The sequence below is a fragment of the Thermobia domestica genome, chromosome 1 (assembly GCF_964235325.1).
Source record: "Thermobia domestica chromosome 1, izTheDome1.hap1.1, whole genome shotgun sequence".
Classification (NCBI taxonomy): Eukaryota; Metazoa; Arthropoda; class Insecta; order Zygentoma; family Lepismatidae; genus Thermobia; species Thermobia domestica.
In genome coordinates, this window is record NC_137454.1 from 284,093,702 (window position 1) to 284,108,346 (window position 14,645).

Below are 14,645 nucleotides of genomic sequence, written 5' to 3' on the forward strand. Positions count from 1 at the left end.
CTACCAGCGCAAGACCTTATACGTATATGATTAGAATTCCAACACTTTTTATACATCTACTAGCTTCAACATCTATTATTTGTGTCACGTGTGAAATAAAGTTTGCCTGACCCGCTACGACTCATCCACGGGTTCGATTCCCGGCGGGAGCTCATGTGGTTCGGATTCCACATTATTCAGTAGGTCCATGTCTGATATAGCCTCGCTGCTGAAAGGGGCGCTAAACTAAAATCAATTTATTCCATGCCTCGCTCAGTAAGTACGCCAGATATTTTTACTTGGGGGTGTTCGAAATAAAAGGGGGTGCTCTCAGAATAGTAATATACATTTTTAAACAAACTCAAATAAAACAGTAGGGGGCGCGGTGGCTCAGTGGTAGAGCGTTCACCTCCGGTGCTTGGGGTCCCTGGTTCGATCCCAGCTCGCGCCGTGTGGACTTTGTGGTGGACAAACACCGTGCTCGTGGGTTTTCTCGGGGTTCTCCCGTTTCCTCCCACTTTCTTCATTCCACCATTTCACTCATCTCTCATTATCACCGTCTCCTTTAGTCTAACCGGCATAACCGTGGGACGTAAAACTTAAAGATTTCATTTCATTTCATTTCAAATAAAACAGTATATATTGTTACGCAACTTAGTAAGAGTAACTGGTTCCATGTTCCCCCTCCCTCGCAGCTTTCATTTATGGAGCTCAATCTGCTTTTAAAAAAAACACACACTTTGTAATAGATTAATTTCTGTACATTGGATCATTAAAATAAAATTCCATATTAACACGAATAGGAAACGAAGTTCAAAAATTTCATATTAATACAAAGAGAGTTGATACTCCACTTGCATACATTGCACTTACCATATTGTCACATTTTTCTTATTGAGGAGGAGGTAGGTGAATGACCGCTCAAGACGTTGCCAATTTCGGTCATATGCATCTGTCCATCAATCTCTTTTCTCGGAAACGACCGCCGAACCCAGGAGGGTAGGTATGAGCGGGTCCGTTTTGTCAATTGTTTTAATCGAAACACCGCCCGAAACAATGAGGTCATGTGGTTCTCGAAGCCGTACATGAGAACGAGGTCGCTTCATATTTTGAAGTGAAATAAATAAATAAGAATATTGCCTTCTTTCCTAAATGCTAAACCTTCTTTAACTTGATGTAATAAATAACTTGTGATACTGATTGATACAATTGGATTTGGGAGAGTATTCCTTTTCCATCCAGGGGTATGTGTAAAGAAATTGGGGGCTTGGGTGTTAGGGGCTGTTGGGGGGTGTAGATTACTCCCTGGCCTCGCTGTTGAAAGGGACGTTCAACTCCAAACCAACTCAATTGATGTATTTCCTGAGAATTCGAAATTTATTTTACAATTTGGAGGGCGTCTCTGACTACACAGAAACAGTCTCATTAAGAGAGAATGGGCTCCTTCGTGGCTAAGCGGTTAGCGTACGCGCCTTTGGCGGGGAGACCCGGGTTCGATTCCCGGCAGGAGCTCATATTCGGATTCCACGTTAATCAGTAGGTTCCGTCTCATATAGCCTCGCTGCTGAAAGGGACGTTAAACTCAAAATCAACCCAACTCTCATTAAGAGAGGCTTCAAAATATAGAATGGACAAATGCTTTATGATCTATTCGACCTGGTGGGGTTTCAAGAGCACAATTATTCCCACATATGAGATATACCGGAAATTCACTATGAAATGTTTTTAAATGCTCTAAATCAGAGCTATTGAACCGCTGGTACGCGTACTTCCAGGGGTACGCGAAGATGTTTCTCAGGATACGTAATCTTAAAAATAAGCATATTTCCAATATTTATTAAATGATCAGTACTAATTCACAATTCCTTCCATTTCCATCAACATATTTGTGTGAACAGGGTTTCTCTACATTCATCATCATAGGTATTCTGCCTTTATTGGCAGGTCACTTGCCGCAGCTGAGAAGCTTCCATGCTCCACGGTCCTCCGCTAACCTTTTCGTCTTCGCGTATGATCTTTCTGTTTTAATATCATCCATTAATTGTAGTCTCCTTCGCCCCCTCCCTCTCTTTCCCGACACCATACCCTCTAGGACGCCTCTCATGATACAATCTCTTCTTAGGCAATGTCCCAACCAGTTTCTCTTCCTCTTCCTAATTTCCTCTCTACATTAACATCAATAAAAACGAAGCACAGAAATTGCTTGAATCCAGAATCAGCTCTGATTCTTGCACTCTCGAAGATTCGACCAAGAATCGAGAAGTTGGCGCTCCGGAAACAAGCTCAGTCATCTCATTAACAGGTTAGTTCTAAAGTTACTTTTAGTTTTTGAATTTTTAACACTGTCCTCGGTACGAATTATCAGGGAGTATGAGGAGAAAATCCTCCTCAGTAGAACTGGATGTCTGCCACATGTTTAGAAATTTCTCATGTTAATTTTTTCGGATGTGCACTTTATCCCCTTGTAAATAGTCTTTTGATTGGCACACTGATTGTCCTTACGTTGGGTCTCTATTTTCCCCTTTTTTTTTAATCAACAGAACATATATATATATATATATATATATATATATATATATATATATATATATTAAGTTTTATAGTTCATTTGGATTTAATTTCTTTTAAATAGCTTCAGAGGTACACAATTGGATGGCGAACTTTGTCTACGGGTACGCGAGAAAAAAAGGTTGAATAGTACTGCTCTAAATTATGTCTAGGAATGTATAATCTAATCTATTCTAACTGAAGTGCTATACAGTGCACATAATAGATAAACGTTGTATACTTCCCTTAAAATAAATAACGGCATTGTGGATTCTGTGTGGGGTCACCAGAGATATAGAAAGAGGTTTATGGAGAAGTGTTTCTAAATACGTGTAAATTAGTTCTAATTCCGTATAATGTATTAGATTTTGAACACACATTGATACCCATTCATTTAATAGATTTGTGCTCTGTCTATGAAATAAACTATTAGAAAGAGATGAATAAACTAATTCCTTAACATGCAAAAATTATTTCTAGGATTACCTCTGAAATTATGACTGAATTTATTGGGTTAAAATCAAAGATTAGAAAATGAGGAAGAGAAAAGGTCAAAGGAATAACTAAGTGTGTAGCAGCAAAAAAGTTAAAATTTGATGATTACAAGAAAAACTTTTCGAGAATGGAAAAAAAAACAACATATAAAGATGTAAAGCTCATTAGGAGTCAAAAGCATGAGTTGTACACTAAAAATTTAATAAATTTGCATTAGATTCAAATTAGGATAAAAAAAAAATAAGAGATGGTGTAAAACTTTGGCTTGGGTTTACTATAGGATAAAGTAAAAAATGTAATTATGCATAGTGTAGTTTTAGATAAAAGTTTTTTTTTATGATTAAATGTAGGGGTCTAATTACGTATGCTCAGTGTAGTAGTCTTAGATATAAGTTAAGTTAATTATATGTTATAAAATTACTATGCGTGATATCGTTTCAAAATAATAAATTTAAGAATAGAGCATTTATAATTTTATGTCGTAAATGTAAATTGATGCAGAGGATAATTATGTAAAATTCATATGATGGTAAAATTATATATCATTTGTTAGTCCTATTATCTTCTAAGTTGTCAGTTACACAAGTAATGAGGAGGCACGGGGCTCAATGGTACAGCGCTTACCTTTGGTGCGTGGGGTACCTGGCCAAGTAAATTTGTGGTGAACAACATCGTGCTTGTGGATTTTCTCGGGGTACTCCCGTTTCGTCCCACTATCTCATTCCACCAGCTCTTTCATCATCATTCACTTGTTTTAATCATCGTCTCCCTTAGCTTAACAGGCATAAACGTGTGACGCTAAACTCAAAGATTTCATTTCATACAAGTAATGAGAAAAAAGGATAAAAAGAATTATGTAAAATATATATGTAAAATATGTAAAAAATGGTTGTAGAAGTTGACTTCATAACATATATTTACCCTCTCCTCTCCCACATTTTCATTCCAACATTTAATTAATTTTCATTATAACCGTCTCCTTTTGTCTACACAGCATAATCGTAAGACGTAGAACAGCAATATATACATGGTTCGATTTTTATTTTTATTATTATTATTATTATTATTATTATTATTATTATTATTATTATTATTATTATTATTATTATTATTATTATTATTATTATTATTATTTTCATACGTGCTGACCATATTTTAATAAATTTTGACAAATATATAGGATAGGACCAGTGGTATGATTTTGACCTTTCCTAAGTTCGAGATACACATCAATTTTAATTAATAATATAATAATATACGGTACTAACGAAAAATATGAAAATCAAAAACTACAGAGTTTTGCCTCCCCATCCAAAGGAAAATCTGAAGTAACGCTACTACCTAGAACAAGTAGTATTTTTCAAGTTAGAATATGTGTTCAACATGATGCCCCCCCCCCCCTCTGGTAAAAAAAAATAAAGATTTCTTGCCAATTTTTCCGGAATTTCTTCCAATGTGGTGGAGTATGATATATGCAAATGATGCCATTTAAAAGTCTGATTCATTTTAGTCATTGATGTATTTACCATGAATCGAAGATAATCAGTGTGTTGATTAGTAGGTTCCTAAGTGGAAACCTATAATTTTGTTATTGAACAAATCCATTTAAATTACTTTCTAAGGAAAATTGAATCATTTCCACACAAGTATAATCTAAATTCATGACAATATTCGTGATTATCTAAAAAAAAAAATGTTTAAATATTTACGGCTTTTTTTTTTTTAAGAATAGCTTAAAGAGTGTCTTAAAGTAGAACATTTTCAACGTATCTAGATGATGTTTTATGAATTCGACATTTATTAGCAATTGTGTCTCTAATCACGAGGATATATCATATTGGATCATAATAATTCAGAGAACATTTTACATATAGCATCTCTTAACTAAGTTTTAGAATGTTAAACTCATAAATTTGATAAATTTTCTGTTAGTAAGATTTAAACAAGAATTTTAGGAATGATCCAAAAAATTGATCAAAAGATTACGATCCTGGCCAATAATTAGATGTTGGGTCAGGAGCCACAAAATTTTTGAACGGCCTCTAGATAAATCGAGTTTCCGTATATTTTAGGAATAAGCACATCAAACTGAGTTAAGTGGTAGTTTTTGTTTGGATACCCTATATGAAGTTCTCCAGATATAAGACGTACAACAAAACGGTTGGTTGAATGAAATATATTGGATTTTTTGAATCAAGGTCCACAAAAATTTTAAATGGCCCCTAAACCGAGATTTCATATTGTTTACGGAATAAGCACATCATATTGTGTTAAGTGATAGTTTTGCTTTGGCTACAGTATATGTAGTTATCGAGATATAAGGCGTACAAGAAAATTTGTAATTGAATGAAAAACATTGGATTTTTTGGATCAGGGGCAATAAAAATTTTGGATGGCCCCTAAATCGAGATTTCGTATTTTTTTTACGGAATAAGCGCACCATACTAAGTGGTAGTTTTGGTTTGGATACACTATATGTAGTTCTCGAAATATAAGGCGTAAAAGAAGATTTGTAATTGAATGAAATATATTGGATTTTTTGAATCAGGGGCCACAAAAATTTTTAATGGCTCTAAATCGAGATTTCGTATTTTTTTTTACGGAATAAGGACACCATACTGAGTTACGTGGTAGTTTTGGTTTGGCTGCACTATTTGTAGTTCTCCAGATATAACGCCTACAAGAAAATTTCTGTCTGAAATATGTTGGATCTTTTGATCCAAATATAACTGTATTCTTACCTAATTTTGACGTGTTATCCTGTGTTTTATAAATTTTATAAAGTTATTCACTTTAAAGGATTTCTTCTATACTAAGTAAATTTTTAATTAGTAACATTTCACTTTTATCTTTTAGTGTACAATGTATATTAATCTAATGAACGAAATATTCTAAATATGAGTATCGTGGACGCAGCAAATAGAAAAATAATAAAATTATATCTTTAAGTTTTACGTCCTACAATTATGCTGGCTAGGCTAAAGGACAAACTGATGATTAGTAATGAATGAAATGGTGGAATGAAGAAAGTGGGAGGAAACGGAAGAATCCCGAAATAATCCACACACACGCAGTGTTTTATCCAGTCCCCTCGGTTTTGGCGGGGGGCAATCTGAAGTTCTAGAGGGGAGCTCATTAAAAATGTGGAAAGTAATCATGTACCTTATGAAACCCATATCTTTATATATTGTCTACAAAGAAATCGTCTATATACTTTCAGAGAGCTGTATCTTTGTTCTTCACTGCTGCACATTAATTTTTAACTGTCGAAATACAAAGCTTCTCCATATACAAGAATTATTACTAATAATATATTGATCAGATAAAGATTCATATTTATTCAATTATTAAAATATTAAGACTAATCTAGTGGGTTCTTACCTTTTCACGAACTAAATTTTTAAATTTACATTTTCAATAAACCAACACATTTAATGTTAAATTTTAAAAGAAGGAAGTGCAATTCTTCTTAGGGATGAATTGTACCAGATTTTTATAATATTTCTATTGAAGAAATAAAACAAGACTAAAATATTTACACAGGCAAGTACATCATACTTTAGAAAGATTGAACTGGGGATCAAAGCGAGAATCCTCATATTACAAGATAAAACATCTGAAATTGAATCTCGTTATTCGGTACGTCATACTTAAACCCTACACCCTCCCCCCATGAGCCTTTGGAATAGTGTTGTAAAAAAACGGTTTTTTTTCTGTGAAGTTTTTTTTCAATAAAAAACATCGTTCTTTTTCATGTTTTTTTTCAAATGTCTGTTTTTTTTCTGGCAACTATTATTTATTGATTTATGTTGCAGATTATTGAAATAATCAACAGAACTTGAGTCGAAGCCCTCGTAACTTACAAATCGTTTGTTTCTTTGTACCTATACGAGCAAAATTGTGTGATTATTCTTTTCGGCCCCAGGTCATTTTTGGCGTTTTCCTACATTTCCAGTTAGTGACTTATTGCTCAAAAACTATTCATTCGATTGATATGGTTAAGACCTTGTTTTTTTAGAAAATGAACGTGGCAATTTTTTGGTGTAAATTGCATTGCAGTGTTGCCAACGGGTGGGAAATTATTGAGGGAAATGTAGGGGTGAAAATTTACAAAAAAATCCCTAACCGAATTTCAAAATTTTTTGTATCTAGCACCACTGCTGCTATATGGGTTCAATTCACCTAAACAAATCTTTGGTGTGTTGACAAGGTACAGTGAAATCCTGAAGTCGCTGGCTTCCATTCAAAGAGAGAAAGAAAAAATTCTGTCACACACATGAAATTTTGATACTTTTTACGCCTCAGAAGCAAAAATCAAATGCCGGGGATACAGCTTCTCTAATTATCCTATTGAAACTTTTTATGGTGCGTTCTGTAGGGCAAAGAGGAAGCTTTCAGGTAGTGGTACGTTTGTTTCAATGTAGCCAGTAAGAGGGTAATAATAGAGGGGAAAAGGGAAATTTTCCGAATTTTTCACCTAAAAGCGGGAATTAATTGTTTTGGCTGGAAACGCTGCCATCAGACAGACGAAAACTATCTGAAAATAAACCGTAGTACTCCAAGAATATATCCTACAAGTATCATCGCGATATATAACAAAGTAAGCATGAAATTAAAAAAAAAAAATCTCATTCTACCTGAGAAATTCATCATTTTCTTACCATTTCCAGAACATGGTTTATTATAAACCTCAACTGTACTTCCCCTAATTATTCTAGTGAAACATTTTATGGTGCGCTGTGTAGGCTACGAATGAGGCTGTTAGACACTAGTACGTTTGTTCGAATGTAGCCAAGAAGAAGGAAATAATAGAAATAAAAAGGGGATTTTTTTTTCCAAAATTTCCCCCTAAAATCTGGAATTAACATTTTCTGTAGCTGATAACACTGCTATCAGACAGACGCAAACTATCTTAAATTAAACACTAGTACACCACTAATATATCCTACAAGTATTATGGCAATATTTAAGGAACAAAGCTTCTAATTACCAAAAATATATTACGGTAAACAGAAAAGTAAGGAAAAACTAGAAAAATCAAGAGTTAGAACCTAAATACGAATTTTACGTGCGCCTCCTAATTACCCCATTGTAACGATCTGTACTTGCGTTTGTTATGTAAGGACAAATGTTCGATTGGCGTTAAGTTGACTTGCACTCGGACGTATAGGTACGGATTTATAAACAAAAATTTCTAATTTTTTGCCCAAATATAGGAGAATTTTAATTTCCCTAATTGGCAACACTGCGCGCTGGTCCGTCCAATTGATGTCAACAGTTAGGTATCCATCCGAGGTATCTACCTGGCAAGTCTCAAGGATGTCTTTCTACAACGAAGGAAGCTACAGGGAAAAAAGAAGTAAAGGAAATTCGAAATTCGAAAATCCTCGAATTTTTGACTGGGATGAAATTTGAGAAGGAAATTCGACACCAGAAGAAAAAGAAATTAATATGATAAACTATAGTCCAACCATATTTTGCAAGAATAATATCCCGATATCTTAATTAATGTCCACACAGGAGCGGATTAAACAAGTGACACACCCGTGTGTGCCACTTTGGCTACCTGGGCCACCCAGTATACATTTGATTACATTTTTTGACTACTAACTCGTGTTGTTGTTGTAGTTATAGTCTCGACTAATAATAATATCGTTGTTGTAAACAATAACTTTATAAGGAAAATTTTCTCTCCTTTTTACATCTTAGTTCCAACACTGTTGGTGAGAAATGCAGAGTGTTTCAAAATGAATTTTGGGGTTTTAAGTCTTCGTAGTACTTATTACATTTTACGTACAATTATAAGCAATGCATCAAGTAAAAGAGCACCTCAAACAGTCTTTACTACAAGTGTTCAATGTGAGATTCATTCGTCACACGGCACACATCTAGTCGATAGGCTAGAAAGGCCCATAAACTTTCCGCCATATGGCACAAAACACATTCAATTTAAGGGAGTCTCGTTTCAACTGTACCGTCTCCTGAGGATTTGCTGACGGCCAGATGCAAACATTATGAGTGTCCACATTAACTCTTAGGTGAAAGGTCGATTTATCACTGAAGACGACACGATCCAGAAAATCTTCATTGTTATCATCGGCGCAAATCTGTGTTCAACATTGGGGGGGACGGGTAAGACCGTTCCCATATTATATATATAAGCCATGCTCAAATATTTATGAAGTTGAAAAACAATGCTGTGGAGGATCAGGGGAGCAGAATCGTCTTCAGTGGCGTATTTAGGGGGCTATCGGGCTCAAGCTCCCCCGAAATAAATTTGTTAGTTTTTCACATTCCGCGTACAACAATAATCCTTCTTACCATTTCTAAGAATGTCATTGATTTTCCATTTTCTTATGCTTTTTGTTCAGAAATAATACTGTATTTGTCAAATTTCATTTCATGTAAGAACTACATCCTTTTGTTCTTTCTTTCGTCCTTTCTACTTTTCTGTTTCTTTTTCTTGATGTTACTTTCTTTTGTTTCGTGTATCATACTTCATCGACCGTTGTCAGTTGTGATTCAAGTCGGCTGTCATCAGTAACACTAAAACTAAGAGGATTTGATAAGCGCAATTGGTGTTCCACACCAACTTGCGCGGATATCAACATGACGGGACTTTAGTTATTATAACAAAGGAAAAATTATATTGTTTAGTTATTTTTAAAAGAAGGAAATGTTTGAATTAAAGAAAATCAAAACGGGGGAATGATTAGCCCGGAAAATTAGGTAGGCCAAGATCATGCTTCCTTTTTCTTGTATGAGTAGAATAAAGAGTTAGATTCACTCCTAAATTTTTGTATCATATCATATTGGATTTATCAGTCTGCAATTTTTACCATTATAACTTCAATTTATGCATAAATTAAAATATATTTTATTCTCAAACTCAGGTGGGTAATTGCCCACTTCCTTTCCTGTGTTGGACATAGCCCCTCGAAACAAAATCCAAAATACGCAATTGGTTTTCTTCAACATTGGGAGGTGGGCAGACTTGAGGCTTATTCTAGAGAAGGGAAATGAAACTCATATTAAGGTAGATGAATCTGATCAACTGCTGTAGAGTATATTATATATTAGGCGATGTAGATGAAGTAGTATTACATATCAGTATTACAAATCACTGCCGTGAACACATTCTGAAATCTGAATACATGTATATTTATAAGTGGTATGTTTCTAATTAAACATCCACAAAGATCCACGTTAAAATTGTTTTATAACAATATAAATAGTGACTTCCCCAAAACTATGAAGAAAGAATATCAAATATGTATGACACAACAATACTCTCATTTGAGCAAAATGATGATAATCTCAATAGCATTACAGGAATCTTTAGAGAAATCTGACGCATGTCACATACTCTTTACTTAACAAATGTAACCTTAAGATTATGGAGAAAAATATTCCTGCAATTAAATTCTTTTCTATGCTTACGAAGCACCCTCTCTCAAAAGAAAATTTGAAACACTCGGAAATACATAGGAACGAACTATGGTTCGACCATGAATTCATTAAACTAACAGACAAGAGAAAACAGGCAAATTACGTTGGCTACAAAATCCGAATGAAATAACTACACAAAATTTCGTAGACATCAGGCAGGAAACTTCCAAAACTTTTAAAACAAAGAAACGCGATTTTTTTAAAGTTAAAATTAAGGAACTTGAAGATAATAGTAAACATAAAAACATTCGGGACATGTATAAAGGGATCAACGAATTTAAGAAAGACTACCAACCTCGTGCTTATATTAAAGAAAGCTGACGGAACAGTTCTCACTGATACAGAGAGCATTTTAAATAGACGGAAAGATTTCTTTGACGATTTGCTGAACACGCAGCCAAAAACTAATGTGCGTGGAGAAAGGGAGATACACATCGCAGAACCGTATATTCAAGAACCCAACCAAAAAGAAGTAGAAATCGCTATAAAGAAATAATTAAAGAAACACAAATATCCGGGTGTAGACGAAATTCCGGCTGAGTTAATTTTAGCTGGAGAGGGAAAATTGTGGAATAAGATACACAAACTCATCCTCCTTATCTGGAACAAGGAAGAATTGCCACAACAGTGGAAAGAATCAATCATTGCTCCAATCCACAAGCAAGGCGACAAAACTGACTGTAATAATTATCGAGGCATCTCTCTTCTGTCAACATCCCATAAAATCCTTTCAAACATTCTATTATCAAGATTGACCCCATAAGCAGATGAAATTATTGGAGATTATCAGTGCGGATTTAGACGAAATCGATCAACCATCGACCAAATATTTAACATTCGCCAAGTACTCGAAAAGAAGTGGAAATACAATACCCCAGTACATCAACTATTTATTGATTTTAGAAAGGCTTACGACTCGGTTAGGAGAGAAACATTACACAACGTTCTTACAGAATTTGGAATACCGTAAAAGCTAATTAGATTAATTAAGGCATGTTTAAATGAATCAAAAAGGAGAGTCCGAGCAGGAAAATTTTTGTCCACGAGCTTTCACGTCGAGAATGGCCTAAAACAAGGAGATGCGTTGCCGCCGTTATTATTCAACTTTGTCTGGAATACGCTATAAGGAAAATCAAAGATAACAATCAGGGCCTAGAGTTGAACGCTGTTCACCAGGTTCTGTCGTACGCTGATGATGTGAATTTAATAGGGGACGATAGAACAACAATAGAAAGAAATGCAGAAGTCTTATTAAACGCTTGCAGGGACATGGGATTAGAAGTAAGTGCAGAGAAAACTAAATACATGGAAGTGCGTCGGGACTGTAATACGGCAAATTATGGATGCGTTAAAATATTAAACAATACTTTTGATAAAGTGGATACTTTCAAATATCTAGGTTCAATGTTAACGAACGAAAATCATATTCAAGAAGAAATTAAATGTCGACTAAAAACAGGAAATTCATGTTATTATTCAGTTCAAAATCTCTTGTCGCTAATTCTGTCGAGGAATTTGAAGCTTAAAATATATAAAACGATAATTATGTCTGTTGTTCTTTATGGTTGCGAAACATGGTCTCTTACTCTGAGGGAAGAACATAGAAAAAGTATTTGAGAACAAGATCCTGAGACGAATATTCGGACCCAAGACGAACGGGAATGGAGAATGGCGGAAACTTCACAACGGGGAACTATACGGATTACCAAACATTGTTAGAGTCATCAAGTCTAGGAGGCTTAGGTGGGCAGGTCATGTAGCCAGGATGGAAGAAAGTAGAAACGCTTTCAAAGTCTTAACTGGAAGACCAACCGGAAAACGTCCATTAGGAAGACCAAGGAGCAGATGGGAGGACAATATTAACATGGACCTCGCAGAAATAGGAATCCAAATTAGAAATTGGATCCAGTTGGCTAAAGATAGAAGTCAATGGAGAGCTTTTGTGAACGCGGCATTGAACCTCCGGGTTCCATAGGCCATAGAGTTAGCTTACGAAGCATGAGTAGATGCCTACGCTGATACTACAAATGGATGAAATGCGCATTTACTGAAAAGATGGGTTCTACTGACATTGGGTAGTTTATATACTCTTCGTATGCTAGGGCCTAGAGGAAAGGAGGAGATAAGATTTCACATGAGATTACGTCACGCATACTCGCATACCTTCATTTTCATTAAAAATAGAAAAACCAAGAGAACCCAATTTCATCTCACTTTCCCTTGTGGCACTCGTACACAAGTCATCACACTGATGAGCAAAAAGCACTTTTCAAATCGGATTATTGGGATAACCTCCAGTTCCAATGTTGGGGGGGACATGTACCTACAGCTGAGACAACTTTCCAGCATGAGGAGAGGGGCATATCCTCCTCTGGCATTTATTGCAATTTGTGTTTCCGCAATTTGTGGCGGAAGTGGAATTAATACATATTGATGAGACTACTAAAATCAGTACAGCGAGAAGTTCAGTTTGAAAGATGGAAAAGCCAAGAGAAATCAATTTCATCTTATATTCTTTTGTGGCAGTCGAACACAAATCATACTTATCCCAAAGAGCACTTTTCACGTCAGATTATTGGGGGGACAGTCCCCCCCAGGTCCGAGATTGGGGGGGACATGTCCCCCTCGTCCCCCCCCGGGATTTGCGCCAGTGATTGTTATGCAGGAATATTTCACTTGAGAAATTGGCACGTAAACCGTAGTCTGTAGGCTTTAAACCTGTAGCAACTGCAAACGATAAAGACGTAATTGCTAGTCCCCTTAACATTCTTCACACAGACGGTTGCGCTGTACAGATTCAGTCTCCATCTTTGCTACTTGCTCTTTCTAACAGCAGACATAAGAAACAATGCGTGTACATGCGTGCGTACAAAACTGAGTTGCTCTTTCATTTGATATAATATTTATAATTGTAAGTTAATTGTAATAGATACTACAAAGTTTCAAAATCCTAATATTAATTTTGAAACACCCTGCATTACTTCAAACTGAGTCATCCTATATTAATGTCTTTTATATACATATCATCAGGGCCGGTCCTAGGCAATTTGTCGCCCCGTGCAATGGCATAATTTGCCGCCTTCCCCTTTCTCCAGAAAGAACAAATCTTAAAAGTCATGATTTTACGTATGCTACTCCAGCATGAACAACAAAGGTGAGGGTAAGTGCAGTCGCACTCAGAAAGGCTTAAATACTTACTAAAAATGCAATCCCGTTGTGTCTGTTTTTTTTTCTTTAAATATTAATCTATTAGTGAAAGATAAAGCAAACACACCTGCAGAGGAAAGATGGTAATCCTTTTTATAGAATTCACTATCGAGCTTCAATCTCAATGTATCAGTTTGCAATTCCAGTGCAACTAGGTCTTTTATCTTTATTTCTTGATTTTTCTTCTACATCTAACATTTAAAAAAAACTTATTTCTATCTTCAATGATAAGGAACTTGTTTCTGACAAAAACAAGACTAGTTTCATATCAAAACTGTGATAACTCACTAAATGGAAGAGATATTCACTACTATTCGAGAATTGAATTCTTGCATTTGACAACAATTAAGCAATTTGTGCTCGGATTTATTCGACCATTTGCTTTAGCATTGTCCATGTGACCTTAAACTAATGCAACCTAAACATAATTTATGAATGTAGTATTCAACTAGAAGATCAGTTTAGTAAATGTAACTACCATCATCATGAAGTCTGTTTCCAACAAGATATATTTAATTTAAATAATATACTTATGACAGATTTTGCTGTACCATCCAAGCTTGCCGCTCCACGCAAATGCATATACATGTATGGTAGAGCCAGCTCTGCATATCATATATATCTAGTTGACAAATTATTTATATATGGAATTTAGAAAAATACTAGTAGGCAAATTAGTATTAGTTTTTATATTTAGACAAGTTATTGTAATTTTATACTGTTCGTGACATTATTTTCGTACTTATTAAAGGCCTGCTTTCACGAAAAAACAAAATTTCATTTCTACTTTTATTTCTTAGTTGATATTGATGAAAACTGCTGAAACCCGAATTGTTAATAGGTATGGTATTCATGTAAATTGTAAAATATTTGTAGCGTATCAGTACCTAGCATTTAATTTATGTTGCATTTTACGGTGATTACACCTACATAAAAATATTTCATACTTAAATAGACGTAAGATGCAT